The sequence below is a fragment of the Lontra canadensis genome, unplaced genomic scaffold (genome assembly GCF_010015895.1).
Source record: "Lontra canadensis isolate GAN:19392208 unplaced genomic scaffold, GSC_riverotter_1.0 scaffold42, whole genome shotgun sequence".
NCBI lineage: Eukaryota > Metazoa > Chordata > Mammalia > Carnivora > Mustelidae > Lontra > Lontra canadensis.
Genome location: NW_022631036.1, coordinates 1,712,522 through 1,735,071, shown reverse-complemented (window position 1 = coordinate 1,735,071; position 22,550 = coordinate 1,712,522). Strand labels below are relative to the sequence as shown.

Genomic DNA, 22,550 nt, shown 5'->3' with positions numbered 1-22,550 from the left:
TTGAAAGTATGTGAATTTCAGTTCATGTTGACAAGGCAGAGTTTGATGTCAAACAATAGGTATGTATTAGCTTCATTTGGAGATCTTAAGACAGAGAGAAGTTCCATCGATGTTGCCACTACTAAAGATGAAAGAAGCTTCCCCTTTAAAAAAAATTTTTTTTAATTTATTTTAGAGAGAGACAGAGAGAGCACACACATGGTAGAAGGGAGAGGCAGAGTCTGCTTTAAGACTCTGTCTTGAGCCCGATACAGGGCTTGATCTCAAGATCCTGAGATCAAGAATTGAGCCGAAAACTGAGAGTAGGATGCTTAGCAGACTGCACCACCAAGGTGCTCCAAGAAGCTTTCTCTTTTAAGTGACACTTGCCTCGTTCAAGTTCTCCCCATCACCTGGGGCAGGGGATGGTGAAGTCTTGCATCCTGAGTATCTGCAGCTGGTCAGTGACTGCATTTTCTGAAGGTGGGCACCAAGTCACATTTTGGTACCTTCTTTGTCTCTTAATCTGTTAACGAGTATCTACTACATGTTTATAAGGAGCATTGCATTATATTTGCTGCTCTTAATGTCATTTTTAACCTCTGCTTTTATTCCTTTAGTTACTATTCTGGGAATTCTGTGACTATGCTAGTCAAAATTGCATGCTCCAGTGGTTTCTTTCCCATGTACAATAGAATAGATCTGCCTGTGAAAGCATGAGAAGATTTTACCATCTGCAAGAGATGTCCCCGATGCTCACAGAAGCTGCCACATCCAGCAGTATCAATCCAAATTCCTCCATGAATTCAGATGATTGCAACATTATCAGCTTCTGTCTTCTCTCATCAGTATAGCCTAAAAGAATTTTTAAAATAAAACACACTGGTCGATAAAATTGATTGACAAATTACAATGTGATGAAAGAGACAGCCAGTAGAGTCAGGTCAGATACAAAATCAGTGATGTGGGGAATTGGTGAATCAAAGACTAGTGGAGAGCACTTGCAAAGCTAGTTTACCCATGAATAACAAAGCTAGCCTATGGAGTGAGGTCACCTGAACCGGCAGAAAAGCTGGGAGATGGAAGGAGACTACACAAAGGAAATAAGTGTGGCCCTGTCTACCACCTCCATGATTTACCATGAGCTGTGAGCACAGAGAAGCTAAGCTGAATAAATCTATTGATTTATCATTACTTAAGAAAAGCATAAAAAAATTTAGTTTTCTGCTGGGCCCAGCAATTTCGTGAGCAAAAATACATGTGCAAAGACGTTTCCATTATACCATGTATAATAACCACAAGGCAGTCTTTCTTTTCTCCTCTGCTGGACAATGGGAAGGTGCCACCCTAACAGACGCTTAGAGAACACGTCCCTGTGGTAATTTCTGTGCTGATGGAGATGCTGAGAAACAGTTTTCTGCAAGTCTTGTGTACATAGCCATTCATAACAGAGAATTTCACTTCAATTCAAAGGAAGTTATCTTGCTCTTATTCTTCTTGAAGAGGAAATCAACTGTAAAAGAAGCCCAAAAAAATCACGGGTCATGTGGGTGACTGAGTTGGTTAAGTGTCCGATTCTTGATTTTGGCTCGGGCCATGATCTCAGGGTCGTGAGATTGAGACCTACATTGGGCTCCACACTTAGATCCACACACAAGATCGTGGAGCTTGCTTAAGATTCTCTCTCTCCCTCTGCCCCTGCCTCCCCCCAAAATGCATATACTCTCTAAAAATAAATAAATAAATAAATGAATATTAAAAAAGAAGTCCAAAAAAAATCAAACTTTTGTCTATTTTTCTTTTGTTAGGCTACTTCTCCAAAGATTTTAATGTGTATTTATTTGGGTCAATTCTAGATTTGGGGAGGTTTAGATTGACAATCTAATGATATACTCTTAACAGCTATGCTGCAGGAACTCCCCAGAGGCCTGATACAAGAGTGGGACCAAGGTCTCCCCCTCCTCTCAGCTTTTCTGCTCAGGATTTCTTGAGTTGTGATCAGCCATATTGCACCAGAAATAGGTAAGAGATAGATAATTGAGAAGAGGAGGGTGTGGTGGGCTTTGGGCACCAGAGAGTGGAGGAGAGGGCCTAGCAACAGGAACAAGGGGGACAGACTCGAAAATACAGCTGCAGGGCTGGTAACATGGGCTTAAGATAAGTGAATGGAGAAATTTCTTGCCATAGTTGGGGTAGAAAGACAAAGAGGGGACAGCTCACTGATGCTAGGAAGGAACAGCCTGGGATAGAGTGTGCACATGGGGAATGAAACTCAGAAGGAAGGTTATATCAGTTTTATATTTTGGTGTTCTGTACCTGGCTGGTTCAATTTCAGCCTTACTTCCACTAATTGCTAAAATCTTGGGGAAAGCATTCAAAAATGCAGTTGATGCTATTGTGCTTGCTTCTAAAATCCTAGAACCCAGAGGTCCAAAGAGGTTCTATTCCTGCTTGCTGGTATAATGCAAGGCAACTTGACACATTTGTATTGACTATGGAGAATGCTTTGTGGGTAAATATTTTGAGTGATCTGTTTTAGAAACTTTTTGTGAAACTGTAGGGTAAGGGATATGGTATTAGTTTTACTGAGGTCTTCCCTTCCAAGTTTTGATTGCTAGAGAAGCCATATATACTAAAAGTACTTCAAATGTCAAAATTCATAATGTTTTTTTGAAATTTAATGTGTCTGGGAGCACCTGGGTGGATCAGTTGGTTGAACATCTGACTTTTGATTTCAGATCAGGTGATGAGCTCAGGGTCCTGGATCATCCCCAGGATGGGCTCCACGCTCACTGGGGAGTCTGCTTCTCCCTCTCCCTCTGCCCCTCCACACTGCTCATGTTCTCACTCTCTCAAATAAATAAATACATCTTAAAAAAATAAAAAGAAATTTAATGTGTCTGACCTGAAACAATAATTATCACATAAATATTCTACAAGTCAAGACACTTATCTGAGAACCTACATTTAAGAGGCTTTCTCCGAAAGTTATTTAGAAACAAGTTCCTTCCTTATTAGTATTAATCATTTAATAAACAATTTGTCTAACCATAATCACTGATAGTTCTATACATTTAAAATTTATTTCATTTGTTGGTGCAGACTCTTCTCACCTCCTTTAGTGCAGGGTGGACTTTGCTTATATTTTTACACAATTCTTATCTACATTTTGAAGATCAAGGCCACCTGTAGCTTACAATGCCATTTGTAAGGGAATTAAGGGCCACTTAGAAGTGAGAAGCCACCAGGGCAGTGTGATCCAGGATATAAATATTCAGTAAGTGTTTGCAATAGTGTAAAGACAAGTGATGGTATAAAAGTACAAATCTCATCCATCTATATCCAGTTAAAATTCCAGTATAAAAGTAGTAATAGTGATGATAATAATACTTGATGAAGTGCTAAGTTCCAGACACTATGCAGGTACTATGCTTACCAGTAACGTAGAGTGTCTTATAGGGAGTGCTCCCTATAAGCACTCCATGAGGTAGGCATTGTCATCTCCATTTATAGTTGAGAAAACTAAAGCTCCAAGAGTTATCTGTCTGAGATTTCACAGTTATTAAATGGAAGAGTTGAGATTCTAACATAAGTTTGACTGATTCCAAATCTACTTGTATTGGTCTGCTAGGGCTGCCATAACAAAATAGACTGAGTGGCTTAAACAAGAATCTACTTCCACGCGGTTCTAGAGGCCAGAAGTTCAAGATTGAAATGCCAGTTTGGGGCACTTGGGTGGCTCAGTTGGTTAAGCGACTGCCTTTGGCTCAGGTCATGATCCTGGAGTCCCACGATCGAGTCCCACATCAGGCTCCCTGCTTGGCAGGGATTCTGCTTCTCTGTCGGACCCTCCCTCTTCTCATGCGCACTCTCTCTTTCTCATTCTCTCTCTCAAATAAATAAAATCTTAAAAAAACAAATAAAAAGAACAAAATATAAAACAAAAAAAAGTGTCAGTTTGGGTTAACTTCCTCCTTGGCTGGTAGATGGCCATCTTCTCCCTCCATCTTCAAGTGGTTTGCCCTCTGTGTTTGTCTGTGTCTTAATCTCTTCTTATAAGGACATGACTCATATTGGTTAAGGCCCACTCCAATGACTTCATCTGATTACTGCTTTAGAGACCCTATCTCCCAAAACACCAATTTCTGAGTTACTGGGGGTTAGGACTCTAACACATAACTTTGGTGGGGACATAATTCAGGCCATAAGTCTTTAAGCCATGAAGTCTGTGTATTGTTATAAGAGGAAATATTAACACACAAAACATTTCTACTCTGTATGAATTAGCTTTATCCCAACTAATTTCCTGGGGGAAAATTTGATGATGAAACTGATGGAGAAAGTTGGGGCACTGGTCCTTCAGGAAATAAAACTGACCAAAAATGGGAATAAGAAAGAAAGTGGAAATAAGAAAAGAAAGTGGGAATGTGGGAAAGTTGGCATTTCCTAATTTGTTTTTTGGGGAAGAGCCAGACTTGACAGAAGTAAATTAAACACAAGCCTCACTTTCAATTTTTACTTCTATAGTTTATCTTTTTAGCTCCTTCACATTTTTGTTCTGAACATATTGCTATCCATCCAAACCATCGGGCTCCTCAGCTATGTGAAAAGCTCCTTAATAATCTCATTGTCACTTCTAAAATGGTACCAAAAAGGTATTAATCTGCTGGACTCTCTATCATTTAAAAATAAGTTAATGAAAATTATAGTCCTCTTGATATTGATTAGAATCCAGAAATTGTTAGGAGGCATCTGGAATATTTAATGAAAATTCAAAGGGAGCCAATCATGAGGGATAATTTCTTCCAATTTTGGTCAGAGTGATTACATCTAAAGGAATATACCAGAGAGTAAATTAGAGCACTGCTCACAACTTGCCTTCTGGTGGTCCTGATTTTATAATCTCTTGGGAGCCAGACCAAATGGGAGGAGGCAGGGTTTTCCTCTCCAGTCTCAATAATCAAGAACAGGTTCTCCCATTACTATTCTTTTTTCCATGTTAATGGGTTTGTTCATGGATGTATATTGCTGAATATACCACTTGTCGAGAAGCGAAATTTACCAATCTCCTTTTGAACATCAAGCTCAATGTTAATAATCCTGTCTGACAGCTTGTTAAGAGTTTCCTGAATCAGGACGGGCTAATAGGGTTCCATTTGCACCCCAACACTGAATGATTGATTGGTAGTGACCCTCTAGGAGAAGGTGTTGTTACATGAAGGTTGAGAAACCTTTTCTTTCTTTCTTTTTTTTAAGAGAAAAAATGGTATAATCAATTAGTGGGGTCCATCGTGGGAGAGGGACTAGTGGCACGAGTATAAATTATCTTCTATCATTAATAAATTCAGAACTACAATTTATTCAGAGCTTACCTTGTGGCAGGCCCTGGGCACAGCCCGCTACATTCATTATCTCAGTGAATTTTCACAACTCTGCAGGCAATGTGCTTTATATCCCGTTTGTCAAGATAAAGAAATTCCGGCCTAGTGGGATTAAATAATTAGCCCAAGATCATCCAGCTGCTAAAAGCTGGCACAGGAATTTGTACCCTGGCAGTCATGACATTGACTCCCTGAAACAATGCCCCAGGTGTGTGGATCAGGATTTGAGCTGAGGCTAAACCACAGACAAAGCTATAGTCCCTCCAATTGCCAGGAGACTATAGGGTACTGCCAAGGGCCAGGGAGCACCACTCCCTTGGATATACTATTCAGTTCCAGGCCTTTCTGGCATGGAGATTGGGGAGGGGGTGGGGTGAGGTTTACAGGGAGGAGGACCTGTCTCCCCACAGTTAAGTCCACACATATTTATTAAGCACCTGCAGTGTCCCAAGCATCTGGGGATGTGAGCTGCCTGCCCTCCAGGAGCTTATGCCCAAGTTGATGGAGATAGGTAATAAACACATAAGCAAATAAGATATCTTCAGGCCCAGAGAGATGTTGGGGAGATGCTTTAATAGGCTTACTGGGTAGGATGGAGCAGGAGACTACTTTAGCCAGGAATGAAGGCCTCTTGAGAAAGAACCTGAAAGATGGAAAAGACGGAGCTGTGGGGGAATATGGGGACATGCACCACAGACAGAAGGAGCAAGAAAATGTGAAGACCCTGATAGATAAAGAAGTTGTCATGTTTGAAGGGAAAAGGCTCAGTTATTTGCTATTACCCTGTTCGAGACTAAAGATATGGCCATGCCACAGGACTGTCTGGGGTTCCCCTGCACAAAACCACTTGGTGGGGAAGACAGAGGCAAGTGATCGATCCTCTCTTTTCTCTCTTCCCTCCTCTACCCTCTGAAGGCCGTCTCAGTTCATATAAATCAGTGAGATCACCCATGCCCAAGCCTTCAGCTTTGAGAAGGATTGAATTAATTTGCTTGGAGAAGAACGTGAATTACAGTGTGTCTTATAGCAAGCATGTATTGATAATATAATGGTCACACATTAGAGTAGAGAGAATACCTTAATCAACACAATTTAGAGAGTTTATCTTTGTAGAGAACAGGTTAGGAAACTCAAGGAAAGGGAGGTCATTTTCACTAGTCCTGCTACATAAATCACATATTTCCCACTAAATGGACTTTCCTTCTTCTAATTACATGATCCTTTGGAACAGCTGTGGAGGGACAGACACCTCAAATGAAGGGATTTAGTGGAATGATGGGGCTTTTTTAAAAATTTTTTTCCTATATTGATTTGATTTACATTAGTTCATGTATCATTTTAAAGTAAAAGAACATATATGTATTTCAGAATTATTATAAATAAGACAACTATTGGCTAAAAGCCTGAAATAGCCTTTTGCCAAATGGGTTAACCAAGCTTCCCCTAAGACAAAACCTCTGGCATTGTTGTCCCACATGCTTACACTTATTTAAGAACTTTTATTGGGCTCTAACTATGTACCTAACCATATATCCAAATTCTATGGGAGATAAAATTGCAAGCAGAGAAGTCATTATTTCTACCCTTGAGAAACTTGCATTTTGTTGGGGGTTAGGTAAGTATTCGAAAGAGCTAAGGTTCAATACTTGAGCAATTCAGAAAAGATGATAGTATCTAGAATCGTCTAGTACATTATAGTTTGCAGATCCTCTTCATACCTTTGTTTCAGCCTCACATTTGTCTTTTGATATAGTAACTAATATTATGCCCATTTCACAGATGAGGAAAGTGAAGCTTAGAGAGGTCAAATACTTAAGACAGCGAGTATGGGACAGAGGCAGGACACTGAGTAGTTAAGACCTCTGGGGTCAGAGAGGTTGAGCTGTTCATTTTGGCTTCAACTCTCATTAGTTTTGTAAACTTGGGCAAATTCTTTACCCTCCTAACTCTCAGTCTTCCCATTCATGAGGATAACAATAGTATTCACTTCCTACAGGTGTTGTATTAAGTGAGAAATGTATTGAAGGTGCTTAGCCCTGGGCTGGACCACAGCATGAGCTCCATGAATGTAGCCCTTGCTATGACAGAGTGGCAGAGCGAAGGCTGAATCCCCATCTCCAGCCTCTCAGTGCAAGGTCCTGCATATGGTGTGGACTCCAGCATCTTGCTGCTTAGGTTTAAAACATGGTACTGCCACTTATTTACAAGGGTGACCGTGGGCAAGATCCTTAACTGCTCTGTGTCTCTGTTTCCTTGATTGTGACATAGTGTAAACACAGGGGCTGCCTCACAGGCTGATGTGAAGATAAAGTGATAGTTACATATACTTTGAGCAGTACTTGGCACACGGTGAGCTCCCTAGAGGAATTCACTATAAAGGTTGAAAGATGGAGGTGGGAAGAGTTTAGCTAGGACGGCTCCTTCCAAGCAGTCTCTTGTCATTTACATCCTGATGGGACAAACGCCAGCACATCCTAGTGACTATCCACGTCATGTGACTGGGGGAGGCATTGAGGCATGGTGGCTAGATTTGCAAACCTACCTCCACCATCTCTCTTGCACCTGTCAAAACTACAGGGGCTACTGAGCAACACATGAAAAACCCAACTTGCAATAAAGTAATTTTCCCCCCAAATACATCTGTCCACACCTGAAGGGGGCAAAACACCCTTGAGAATTTGCAATCCCGCATAGAGGGTATGAACCTGTCAGCTTGTTCTGTGAACAGGCTTGATGTCTGAGCATTGTTGTTGTCACAGAGCTGCTTGTTATCTGCCAAGCTTGACTGCTTCCCTCTGAGATGGGAATTGGAAGGTTCTCTAATGGAGAAGAAAGCTTTACCAAGCCCCAGATACAATTAAAAGCCATAGCCCTTGACTTTGTAAAGTGGGAGGTTTAGTCTCCACACTCCCAGATGCGTTTGACTATGTGGCCCTGAGGCCCCTTCCCCTTTGTGTCATTCCCCCACCTTCACTTTTCCTTCCCTTTCTCCCTTTCCAAGGCTGTCTAATGGGGGGCAGGAGTCAGGTCAGCTTTGTTTGCCACTCAGTAAATAGTTGTCAGATTTACTGTTTGTCTCACATTTATCAGGGGCTTACATACAGGACCTTTTTTAGACCTTAACAACCCCCTGAGAATTTGAATATTGGCCTGCTTGATGAAGGTATTTAAATCCTGCTGTGGGCAAAGAGCTTGCCTGTCTTGCCTGAAAGTCAGGGAAGTTTTGGGTTGTGTAATAAGGGACTGTTGTTTAATTTTGTTACTTACATTCTGGTCACCTAAAAGGGGTCAAAGGTAAGCAAGTTGTGGATTAAATTGAAAAAAGAGGAGAAAACAATCCTAGATCCAGAAATTATATCAGATGAATCTCGGTGGTTTCTCCTAAATGTCATTCAAATAGGTTATATTAAAATCTGGGTAATAAGAAGAAACAGATCACTGGCCTTGGGGCCAGACCCATGTGAAATCAAATGCTGGCTCCATACGTGGCCTTGGGCACGTTATCTCATCCATTAGAGAAACTTAATTTCCTGAACTACAAATCAGAAATGATAATAGCTACATTACAAAGTTGTTACAAGGACTAAATAAGCTAACATATGTAAAGCACCTGGTTCAGGTTACCATAATCTAGTTTGTATTTCCCTCTCTTTGAATTACACCTCTCTCGAAGGATTATTATTTTTAAGTAATCTCTACACCCCATGTGAGGCTCAAACAAACAACCCTGAGATCAGCTATCACATGCTCCACTGACAGAGCCAGCCAGGAGCCCCTGAATCATACCTCTTTTTAGTGGATATAGAAGGGGACCTCATCCACCACTTGTAGAACCACAAAATGAATGTGATTTTATTATTAAAAAACAACTATTTAAAAAAAAACACAAAAAACACAACTATTTTGCCATGATGTGCCCACATGGGTAAAAAACAAACAAACAAACAAACAAACAAACAAACTACTTTAAAAATGATAACAAAGGAGACTAGTGAGGGTAAAAAAAAATGTATTTTTAATGGTGGCATTCTACCATTGAGTAAGAGTGATGTGGGGCTGAAATTACAGCCTTCTCAATTAATTTTTTGGGAAACCATTGCCAAATAGCAAAAAGAAATTAAGGTCAATTAATAAGAGTTTTCAGCTTCTTAGAGGAACTCCATTGGTATACAACATAATTGCCAGAAGTGAGGGTACCTTTTGAGTACCATCAATGGCCTCAGGAGATCGAGGCTGGACTTAAAGCAAATTTTAAGGTCATTTTGCTATGGAGGGTTCTGGTTTCCTGCCTAACTGGTGATACCCAGTTCCCAGGTCTACTATTAAAAAAAAAAAATGATGCATAAGTGAGCATCTTCTTGTATTTGTGTGTGTGTGTGTGTGTGTGTGTGTGTGTGTGTAAGAAGGGCATGAGCCATTCATTGATAATCTAAGGACCATAAAAAGTCACTTGAGAATATTGCTTTTTCCATAGACTGGCTTTGGAACAGTTATTTTGAAAACAGCTCTCTCAAAGTTATTCAGTTGTAGGTAAAAGAGTAAGTGAAAATGTCAATTGATGTCCTGGTGGAAACAGAATCAAACTTTAAAACAAAGATATGTTTAATGAGGATTCAAGAACTATTTTTCTTTCCTTAAGAATTACTGTTTATCACTTCCTCTTGGCAACTTCTGCCATGTCAGTTTTAGTAATGACATATGGATAAATTATCAAGTTTCACCCATTAGGTAAATGTGATTTATCCTTTAGTTTTTTTTAAACCAAATGGCTTGGTGGTTTCCACAGAGGGAGATGTTTTGCTTGTGTTAAATGACTGATGGTACAATTTGTTTTACATCCCAAAAAAGGAGAGTAATTGACTTGAGAGCTTGTTTGCAAAGGGTTTTTGAAGAAGTATTTCATCTTCTGAGAAAGGGGCCCCTGAAGCACGAATGAAGGTACTAATCAATCCTCCTCTGTTTTGAAAAATTGAAGACTGTTTAAGGAAAAAAAAAATCAGAATTCAAGGAAGACAGATTTTAGAAAAGATGCTGAGCAGGAAAAACAAAACAAAACAAAACAAAACAAAACAAAACCTGATGGATTTAGAAGTCTTTTTTCCATAGGCTTTTGAAAGTATAAAAGTGGGTTAAATCAATTTGTGTTATGCAGCAATGTAAAAAAAACATGCTCTATTTTTTTTTCCGTATCAAAATAAAAGAATATTCATCTCTATCTAAAAGGCTCCTGCTTTTAAAAAATCTTCTCTTACCATGGCTGATTGGCTGTGGGTATACCTCATTCTCCTGTATTTGAAACCAGTTCTGTGTCGGCTGAAGTCCTAAGCTACTGAGGAAACGGGGACAGGATGGGAGAAAAAAGAAGGCCCGAAACTGGTGACTTTAGGGACTCCTCTCCAAAGGTTTTTCTCTTTACTTGGTTCATAATCATTAACCTTTTGATAGCCACACTATTGAAAATAATGTGGTTTGTTCTAAAAAAGACTAATGGAGGGGTGCCTGGCTGCCTCAGTCAGTGGAGCATGCCACTCTTGATTACCTGGTTGTGAGTTTGAGCACTCCATTAGGCTTAGAGCCTACTTAAAAAAATTTTTAAAAAGGAAAAAAAAATTTAAAAAGACTAATGGAAGTTGATTTAAGAAGATTGAAATAAACAGCTAAGTTCTAAAAGAAAAAAAAAATCCAGGTTTGTAAAAGATATAATAATTAAACCACCATAAAGATAGCAGAGTATCCTGAACTTAATGGTAGATTATATTTTTAGAATATTTTTTAAGATAGTGAACGCTAATTAAGAAGCATGAGTAGCTTGGGAAAACCTAAATATTTTTGAAAAAGTTAATTGGTGGGTGTATTGCTATATAACAAACAACGCTGTATGCTATTGCTGTATAACAAACAACTCCAAATTTTAGTAGTTTAAGACAACAATCACTTATTATTTCTCATGAATCTACACATTGATTGGGTGGTTTTGTTTTTACTCACTGGCCTGACAATTATTAAGTGGCAATGTGCTGGTCTATGATGGCTTCAGCCAGGATGACTGGACTCCACTCCACATAACGTATTCTCAGCAGTCTAGCTGAGGCATGTTTTTTGGCAATCACAGTGGTCCACCAGAAATGTGTACACAGAGGAAGCAGAAATGTGCACACTCTTGTTGCAAGTCTGCGTGTGTATGTGTCTCAGATTTGCTTTTTTCCTATTGACCTAAACATGTCACATGGCCACAAAATTCAGATTTAAACTGGGCAAGAACAACAGAGTTATAAGGCAGAGAGCATGCATATAGAGTGGTCACTGACTGGGACATTAAATACCATTAATACAATCAATCTACCACTTGAGGGTAGTAAGAGTGAGTGAAAATTGGTATTGTAGGTAATACCTTAACAGCTACTAAAGAAACCATTACTAAAATATGGAGTAATCTGAGGTTTCCTGAAGGAGGAAAAGGAAGGGAAGGAAGCCCACTTTCAGGTGGGAGAAAGCTATATTGTGGTAATGAATAATATTTAATGGAGATATAATAATTTATGTTACCGTATTCCCAATTGATAGACATGTAAATTGTTCTACCTTTTCTCTATTTCAATTAATGGTGATCTATCAAGAATCTACATATCAATCTATCTTTATAACATATAAAGATAAATGGTGTATTCACATACACACACACACCCCATATGCAAACATACTTAAGACATATATCCTTAAAATTGGATTTATTAATTTAAGTAGCTCTATAAGTTATTATGGATATTGTCAAATTGACATCTAAACAGGCCATAGAAATTTATATTCCCACCCATGCACGGTGTAAGAGACTAACTGTTTTCCACAAGTTTACACTGGACATTATCAAACTTCTAAATCTTTGCTGATCTAACAGGTGAGAAATAGTATCTCATAATTCTTATTAAATGTTTTGGTTGAATGGAGATGAAGCTCCTCTATTTTCACAGATACAGGCCATCTATATTGCTTGTAAATTCTCAGTATGTTTCTTTACCACATTTTTTTTTAATTAAGCCTAACTTTTGTGATACTTTGGTTCAACTTTTAAATTTTTTTTCAAAGATTTTATTTATTTGACAGGAGCCCCTCAACTTTTAATTTTCAATGTGATTTCTTTGAAATTTTGACCTTTATTTACTTTTATACTTTGCACTCTTTCCATACTACTATTTTTCTTTTTTACTCCTAAAAAATAGCTTGTTTCTTTTTCTATGTAAATGTCATTATTTTGTTCCTTTTAATTTTTAATTCTCTTGTTCTATAACTAAATATTTGGTTTTAACCTCTCCTTAACCTGCTATAAACTTTCATTCTTGAGTCAAAGCACCACAAGGCAGAATGGAAGCTTCTTTTGTTGTTGCCCTGCGGTAACCCTGACCCCCTTAATAATCTCTCACCCTTTCACCTTCAACTTGGGTACCTCAGAAAACTAAATAGCTACACTTGCCCAGTATAACTCCTATTTTCTCTTGGACAGCTGGCGCTCTTGTTTTACTGAAATGGCGATAGTCTCAATAACTTGCACTGTCCAGAAACTATTTCCAAAAATTACTTCTGAGGAGGAGTAGTACCGGAAAATTTGTAAAGGGGAAGGAGGATCTCTGCTATGTACTTACGCTTAGCTGTCCTGTTTGGAACGTTTCCATAACCATGCAATACTTTTATAAAATACACAAATGAAAAAAACTAGTAAATCTTGTGTTCCTCTATACTTAGTATAGTCAATGGCTATAGGACAAATCATGTCACTAGCACACCAAAGGTGATATGGGAAGTCCATATTCTGACACTGGGGAGAAATCTCTTGATAGATACACCTGGGATGTAGCATTACAGAATGTCTGTACCCAGGCAGTGGACAGACCCTAAAGTGACCCACAATGATACCTGTTTTCTGGTATTCATGCCTTATAAATACCACCCCAACCCCCTCTCTGAGTGTGATTGAGAACTAGGACCTACTAATAATCAACAGAATATGGCAAAGGTGATGGGATGTCACTCCCATGATTATGTTACATTAGCTAAGACCCCTTGTTGCTAATTCTTCTCTTTGTCTCCTGCTGGCTTTATAAAAGCCAGTAAACTTTGCCGTTTCCTTCGCAGTCCATCCTGCATCCCTGTCCCTGAACCACACGGCCTACGGTTTCAGGTTGCTGCCCTGGCTGCCAGTGACCCCTTTTCTGGCACAGGAGATGTGCCTATGTTGTGTATGTGTTAATTTGGCTTTGCTTTCATAAGAATTTTTATTGTATTTGATAAGCCTTTTCTAGGAGCTGCAGTGAAGATTTTTCAGGTTTCTCAGTCTACCATATTGCTAAAATTGGATGAATTACAAGTAGATTTTTCTAAAGATCTAAGTGGGCCATATTTCCTATCTCTAGGTGCCTTAAAGTTTGGTTTGGTAACAACCACTTAAATGCCTCAAGGAGTCAGAAAGCACTCAGCAGTCACCTTCCTAACTCAGCACCTCTCTGCTCCTACATTTGACCACAGATCACCAGAACAGACACTGCCTGATGAAGTCCCGTTGCTTCCTCCCCTGAGATACAAGTCCATATATGAGCACATGCCTCCAAATACACACATCTTCCTCCCCTATCTAGAGTTTCTGAGGGGACACCCAATAGGCCAGATACCAGGGAGCAACCTGGTATCAGGGAGCAGCCATAAGGAACTATATGTACTTCATTCCCTGAGAATGCCATGTTCTCTTGGGTCTTCTCTGAACTTACTATTTCCTTCTTGGGCTATTCTCCTTCCTCCCATCTGGCAAACTCCTATTCATCCCTCAAAACTGAGCTCAGTGATCCTTTCTGCAAAGTTTCTCCTGCCCTTTTATTGCCTTGCACATCCTTCTATTACTGGATTCATCACACTACACTTTTGCACATAAATGTCTGTCATCCTCACTAAGCTATGAGCTCTTTTTATCTCTAATGCTTGGTACATTGCCTTGCTCATAGCAGGCACACAACAAATGTTTACTGGCTTTAAATTATCAGGGTTTTGGTGTAACATCAAGGAAATGTATTAACCATTGACTCATGGAGTTGGCTCTACTGGCCATCTTCCCCCAGCACTTTGAAATCTGGGAAAGTAACAAAGAGGTTTTATCTTCCCAAAGGCATTCAAAGGAGACATTTGGTGGTAATGTAAAATGGTAGAGCCAGGGTCATGCCAACATGCACTGCCCCACCATGTAAACTGTGGAAAACAGCTTGGTGGTTCCTCACAAAGTTAAACAGAAATACCATATTCCACTTCTGGGTATATACCCCAAATAATTGAATGCAGGGACTCAAACAGATACTTGGCACTCATGTTCATAACAGCATTATTCACAACAGCCAAAAGGTAGAAACAAACCAAATGTCCATTGACAGAGGAAGAAATCAGCATAATACACATACAATGGGTTTATGTTGTACATACATACCATGGAATATCATTCAGCCTTTGAAAGGAGGGAAATATCTGATACAGGCAAGAACATGGAAGAATCTTGAAAGCATTATACTGACAGCCAGCCATAGAAGGACACATATTGTATGACTTATATAAGGGACCTAGAATAAGCAAATTCACTGAGACAGAAAGTAAGTACAACAGTGGCTGTCAGGGGCTAAGGAGAGGGAGTAATGGAGAATTATTTTCAGAGATTTATCTATTTATTTGAGAGGGCGAGCATGCCCCTAAGCATGGGGAGAGGCAAGGGGAGACGGAGAGAATCCTCAAGCAGACTCCCCGCTGAGCACAGAGCCTGTCTCGGGGTTCCATCTCAGGACCCTGAGATCACGACCTGAGCCGAAATCAAGAGCCCGCTGCCTAGCCAACTGAGCCACAACAGGTGCCCCTGGGGAGTTATTTTTTAATGGGTACAGAGTTTCTGTTTGGGATGATGAAAAAGTTCTGGAAATGGGTAATTCTGATGGTCAGTCACACAACATTGTGCATGTGCCTAATGCCTTTGAATTGTACACTTAAAATGGTTAAAGTGGTAAATTTTAAGTTATATATATTTCACCACAAGAAAAGAAGTAAGTTGATCTTCTCTGGGGTGTGGGAAGGATAAAATTTATCCAGAGAATAGGCCCACATCTCAGGTCTGGCCTCTTGTCCCGGGGAAAGAGTTGACCTCGGCAATGAAAGCCTAATTGTCCTCTGCAAGTCACTTAAAGGAATAAGGAGAAAAAGAAATATTCCCTTGTTGCTTTCTCTGAAATAAATTCAAATTCAAAGAACATTCCCCTGTACTATCTGGAATAGTTCTTAATATTTCCAAATAATAGTACATAGTGACCAAATCAGATTTCTATTTTCTTTTGTTTTGAAGTAGGCTCCACACCCAACATGGGGCTTGAATTTACCACCCTGATATGGAGGGTCAAGCTCTACGGACTGAGCCAGCCATGAGCCCCGTGACCAAGTCAGTTTTAATATTAGATCAATCATTTTGCAGGTAGAGACTGGTAAATGTTCTAGTGTAACTGGAAATTTCAGCAAACCAGGCTAAACCTGCCACAGTGATTGGCTTATGCTACATTTCCTGCTCAAGCCAGGAAGAAAGGCCCGAGCCTTCTTTACTGACCACTAACTTAAAGACCCAGGTCAGACAGCTCATCACACTTGCCCCTCCAGAATTTCATCAGATAATCATAATGTAAACTGACTGAGGGAGTAGGAAAACGGACTATCTCTGTCTTCATCCTGATGTGGTAAACACAGACAGTGTGGGACTGCATCACACACTCTTGAGACAGACCTGTATCTGGAAACCTTTTCTAGGCCTTTTGCCGTTGCCATGGCAACTGCTAGAGCTTACTGCCTCTGCCTTGGCCCTTCCTCCAGCACTTGACCCCTGAAGCGTGACTTCTCTTTAGTGCTCTGGAAGCTCAGGTTCATAGACTGTGTTGCAGTCTTTGAATATCATAAACAGAATTGTGCATTCCTTCTGTTGCTCACAGCAAAGTTGTTATTTGGGGTCTGACGTCCTCTCTCTGCGGGTGCTGCTCAGAAGATCTGAGCTGCTCCCTTCGGGCTGGGTGCTTATGTCACCTGGAGGTGGGGTGGGACCTGCTCTTCTTTCACTGTATGACCCCTACATTGGAGAGAGAACTATAGTCATGGTGGTAAGTAGCAACGAGTTCGACTACTTGCTGCTCTGGTGTCACAGGACAGACAATCTTGTTTGGGGGCTGGATATCAAGGGGTAGTGCCATTATAATCTTTCTGGACAGAAGCAGCAGCCAACACTGAGAAATATCAAGCAACGATTTAGAAAATGTTCCTTTCAACTTCCAATTACATTAACATGATTTTCTAGGCTAGAGGATTAACTAGAATACATAATCTTAACAAATCAATTAAAAAATATTTTTAGGCTTTGTTTTAATAGAAGACATTTATAAGTCATTGTGATATGTGACAATTTTCAATGCTAGAGGACTACTGTTCAATAATATTTTGTATAAAGGGAAATGATTTTGTGAAAAATTAGGAATAAATCTTTCTATTTAAAATAACTCCTTTCTGGATGGACCTAGAGGGTTTTATGCTAAGTAAAGTAAGTCAGACAGTGAAAGACTAATGCCGTGTGATTTCACTTATATGTGGAATCTAAAAAACAAATGAACAACATGGAAATAGACTCATAAACACAGGAAACAAACTTGTGGCTGCGGGGAGGGGGTGGGAGAAACAGCTGAAAGGGATAAAGAGGTACAAAATTCCAGTTATAAAATAAATAAGTCCATGGGATGTAAAGTACAGAATAGGGAATACGGTCAATAATATGGTAATAATTTTGTACGGCCATAGACAGTAACTATACTTCGTGAGCATTTTGTAATGTATATAAAAGTTGAATCACTATGTTATTCATGAAACCAATATAATATTTTATGCCAACTAGTCAACTATACTTCGACTAAACATAAATAAATAAAAGTTTAGAAATGACTTCTTTCTTCAGATTTTAATTATATACTTAATTAAAATTCATAGATGTACTCAAAAGGCACTGGATCTGGGGGGGGATCAGATCTTAATGCAGTAAGAAGAAATCCGTTTTCTGCATAAGGGTTTAGGAATTTATAATTTGTGGACTTTATCACTTTGCTATGCTTCATAATTTTGCACTGCTTATCACAGTGTATTAACGAATATTCATTAAATCCCTGTGAACAAAATCCAGTGAGTTAAAAGACTGATATCATCACTGTCTTACCTACTTTGTCAGAGGAGAAAAATGAAGATGGATTGAATTTACTCTTTCCTTCCTAGAAGAATTTGGCCAGAATAATAATTCACTTGCCTACCGCTGGCTGGAAAATGTGTGGGGAGGTGAAAAAGAGGCTGGAGGGGAAGAAGAAAGCATCTATATTTTAAGCATGTGTTCCACACACTGGCGATTTGAAGGCAAGGCTCCTGGCTTTGTCTTGATTTTAGATCATGTTGCTTCTGCGGGTGACTGTGTAAATGAATTCCTCATGTTTAACACATCCCAGCTCACGTGCCTCTTCTGTTTTCTTCACACTACATTGCAGATCTGCTTGTTTGTGTTCTCTCAGTCTCTCTGAGGCATTCCCCTCAGATGGCTTAACACCAGTGAGTCCTTCCATTAAAATGGTGGAGGGTGCAGCCTGGAAGCTGATATCAGGCCTCAGGGAAACTGGCAGCAGGGAGAAACCGTGACCACATGTTCCCAGCACAGTGGTTACTTCACCTACTATACAATGGACCTGCTGTTAGGTGACCCCTGGGAGAGAAGGCCAATACCTGACAAAGCAGTTGCCAGCATGAACTATCAGTTTATCAAACCCTCTAAGGTCACCATCATCCTCCCTGGAGTCAACTTTTTGTTGTTGCTGATGAACAAGAAGACTTCACTAAAGACTTGGTTACATTCTGTATTTGAGTAGAATAGCTCTCTTGAAACCAAAGTTTAATTTTACACTTTTCTTACAAGATTCATTTACCTAGAAAGGATATGTGCTGATGCATATTTATGTGTGGTGGGAAAAATTTACTATTTTGAGACTTTATGGAAAATTAAAGAGGCACAGGAAAAAAAAGGAAGAGATATCACTTTTGAGAGAGTGGAGAGATGGAAGTCCTGTCAGAGATGGCAGGTGACTTTAGAAAGAGTGATTTCTGAAATATACACTACACATAACAAAAAGTCACATGGTTCAAAATTAAAAAATTGAAAATTCCCTCCCACCCCACCCCCAGTTCATTCAGACCAACTTTCCCACTTTCCTTGCCCTAGTAATAACTGTTATTATTTTTTGGGAGGTTTCTAGAATTTCTCTGTGCACATACAAGCAAAGGCGAATAAATCTATGTATTTATTTGTTCATTCAACAAATTATCAACACTTTAGGCAAAAAACAAACATGGATTCCTGTCCCCAAAAGATTACATTCTAGCTGGAAGAGACAAACAATAATCAATGGACATAATAAATTTGAAAACAGCATATCTTATTAAGTTAATGGGGTTAAGAAAGAATAAAACATTAAGGAAGAGGAATCAATATAGGGAGGGAAGTGGGTTGCTATTTTCAAAACGGTAGTCAGAGGGGCCCTCCATGAGGAGGTGATAATTAAGAATTTGAAAAATCCTCATGGGGGGAGAAGAGTTCAATCCCATTTATGAGAAAAATGATTTCACCTGTTTCCTGTGGGTACAGAGGTGGGTGGCATTCATTCTCAATTACATGGCAGTGGCCAGCACTTGACATCACAGAAGTGGATACACACATTTCTCCCTAAGCAATTCTCCAGAAAACTACCTCTCTTTCTTGGTATCTAACTAGCGTCAGTAAGGGGGACTCACGTACTTTACGTTGCTGATGTACAACTTTGGTTCTCTAGGAAGAACCCAGAAGGAACTGCTCCATTTCAGCTGCGGTGACCACATCTATGAGGCAGAGAGGCAAAAGGGGAGCAGTTCAGTTCCTTTCCCTCCCACAATGGCCCACAGTGCGTGCAGAGCGTAATACAAAGTCCTCTCGTTTCCGGAGCACTTATCACCCACTGGGCACACTGTTAAAGCACATTATCTCACTGGACCTTTCTAACAATGTTCAGTTGTTGTGGGGTAGGTATTTCCATTCTGTTTTTACAGGTTACTTTTGTTAATTTTAGACATAAAAATTGTGGACTCAGGCTATGGAAACCCTGAAGCCTGAGGTTCTGGAGTGGAATAGACTCATGGTAGTCCTTGCTTTGCAAAATAAATAGCAGGCAGGTGAGCCATTGTCCTTCAGTCCTTCAAGTTTAGAACAGCTTGGTAGTGGCTTTGGGTAGTCTAGGTAAATATGTTTGTTATCTCCCAGAAGGCCATTCTGTGATTATTTACAGAATGCAAGGTACTTGGCATTTGGCTCAATATTTTCCCCCTTCTCTTATAAAATACCATATCAAACCCACTCTTGTGAGGCCAACAAATGTCCTCCTTGGTTGTCATATCTCTAAGCCTACCTGTAGATTGCTGGGCACTTTTTAAAATGAATTACAGGGTTCCCACATGGAACTCACAGAGTCATCATTTTATTATTATGATAAAATAGTAGAGTTGTCATTTGAAAGTTAACAGTTTTAACAACATACAATCTCTACAACACACACACAGCTTCCACAACACTCTTTGTTAGGTTTTTAAGTTCCTTAAAACATAGTCCCAACATAGTTGGCAACTATGTTGCCAACATAATTTATAGGTGAAGAAACAGGTTTTTAGTAAAGTAGATCCTATTTACAATAATGTTGACATTAAAATTATATCTCCGTTATTCCTCTCTCTACCTAAATTGTAAGTACTCATTGGTCAGACATAAAACATCTTTATGGGATAAAACCCATTCCAGGCCAATGCCAGGTGTCTTATCTGAGTTGTTGGAGCTAGACTGTCAATTCTATAATTGAGACATCAGTATTTGGTCCTTCAAAACTGTGGTCATTTTAATTTTCTGCTGTCATTCTCTTTGAGTCTTAGAAAGCGAGATTTAAAATAAATTTAGTTTGTAACCCAGGTAAAGAGTTGATCCAGATACTTCTTTCTGTCGTTGAAGATTTATTTTAGTTATCAAAATGTCAGCCTTAGAAGTATTCCATTTTGTAGAAATGAAACTGAGAAGCTTCTCAGTTAGGATACTTTTATGTGTGACTGATTTACCAATCAAATGCACGTGTGATTTCAAAACATAACAGTAAGAGATCTATTTATTTAATATTTCTCAGTATGCCCCATAGTCATTGTTCACTGTAAGATGCTTCAACCATAAGTAATGCTCATATAGGAAAAATTAGGGGGTAGCACAGAGAGAAAAAATGAGTTTCTGGCATTCTGGTATATTTTCAAAATTACTTGGAAGTAATACTGAGAAATATTCGCTAAGTAGTTGCCGGCTTTCAGCCTGCATTTTGTAGCGAACTCTAATTTCATGTCCAAAGACACCTCCCTACAGGAGGAAAACACACAAATCCTAAGTATAGATCTAGATGACACTAGCTGCCAAATGGTCCTATCCTGTAATGCAGAAAACAATGGAAGTCACATTGTGGGGCTGGCTGCAAAGGCAAAAAATGTCCTGTCTTACTATTGTCATCAGTACAATCACTGAGACTCAGTTTAGGAAAACTGCTTTCTCTTGGCCTTAGGTGTGTCTTTGGTCACTGACACATGGTAGATGTTTGATAACCACTTTTTGAATGAATGAAGGAGAGGTCTATGTTTCTGACTGAAATGTGGAAAGAGGGGAGCCTGGGTGGCGTAGTGGGTTAAAGCCTCTGCCTTTGGCTCTGGTGGTGGTCCCGGGGTCCTGTGATCGAGCCCTGCGTCGGGCTTTCTGCTTAGCGGGGTGCCTGCTTGCTCCTCTCTCTCTCTCTGCCTGCTTGTGATCTCTTTCTGTCAGATAAATAAATAAAAATCTTTAAAAAAAAAAGAAATGTGGAAAGAGCTGGAGGATCTTGAAGCATTTAAGAGCTGTTCCACGAGGCAGCATTGCCGCATGCATGCTAAAGAGACTCTTTCAGAGTTCATCCTCCCCCAAGTTGTTTCCTGCATGAGTCATTCGAAAGTTCTCCTAGACACAGTGGGGCTCCCAAATGCCCGTGATGTAAAGCCTCTGCAATGTGTGAACGTGTAGGAAGTGTTTTTAAGATTTTCTTTCCCAATCATCTTGCTTTTCGGCAGATGACACAATTGAGGTACAATATGTAGGTGGACATTTTCTAAATTATAAAATAAAGGAGGCTAGTGGGTGACTGCAGAGGCACCGACATTAACAAAGTAGAGAAGGTAAGGTCTGAGAGTCAGAAAAAGCAAGGATTCTTTCACAATTAATAAAGAACCATGAAACATGATACTAGTAGAAAGGATAAAGCAACCATAAACATACACCCAGCATGCTGCAAGAAGTGCTAGAAAGGCAAAGATCATTTATTTTTGAACCCCAACTTTTATTTTGGTTGCTCTTCCACTAACCCAACTCCCATTTTCAGATCCCCCCCACACCACACACGGCTATATACAAAAGTATAACGTGAGCATATGTGATTTATAAAATAAAATTAGACCACGAAGTACCTTCTAAATATAAAATGAAAATTGGACAAGGTCCTCTTTGCAGAGCATTCCATATGGTGACGTTGGGTAGTTCAATCCCAAGTCATGGATCCAGGGTGCACGCCACTGTGAAATTAGCAGCAGCGGTGTTTCAATCTTCAGCCTTGAAGATGACATCAACATGACCAGCTCATTCCTTCCCTGTAAAAAAGACCAAGAGGAGAAGTCAGGCTGACACCAGCAGATTGTATGAGCGTGGAGTTAGCATGCAGAAGTGAGACCAGTGGACTAGTGGATGGTATTCTGCAGGGGGGCAGGGTGTGTGGCCAACATAGATGACTGTGGGGTCCAGGCAGGTAAGAGAACTGAGTGAAAGTGACTGATGGGGGAGTGAAGGTGACAGTTTTACTCAGTTCTAGCTGATTTTTTCCACATGAGATTGTGGGCTTTTTCAAGAAAAGCCATAAATGGAGAATCTTGCACAAAATCTTAAAAAAAAGTTTCTAGTTAGTTTGAATATTAAAAGAAAACAGGTCCAGACAAATCTGTGACCTCTGCCTTGAGTTTCCATTGCCTGAGGCCTCGAGTAACTGA

The 22,550-nt window shown here is 39.7% G+C and overlaps 1 long non-coding RNA gene across 2 annotated transcripts; it reads right to left on the bottom strand.

Annotated features, from left to right (window-relative positions):
* Nucleotides 1-314: 314 nt before the first annotated feature.
* On the bottom strand, nt 315-22,157 carry LOC116875558. 2 transcript variants are annotated; one of them, XR_004384223.1, is made up of 3 exons: nt 21,978-22,157; nt 19,228-19,307; nt 315-1,492 (listed from the first exon to the last, which is right to left on the bottom strand). It is a non-coding gene; the product is annotated as an uncharacterized LOC116875558 (long non-coding RNA). The 2 variants fall into 2 exon arrangements; XR_004384224.1 differs by having other exon boundaries at nt 315-834.
* Nucleotides 22,158-22,550: the final 393 nt, after the last annotated feature.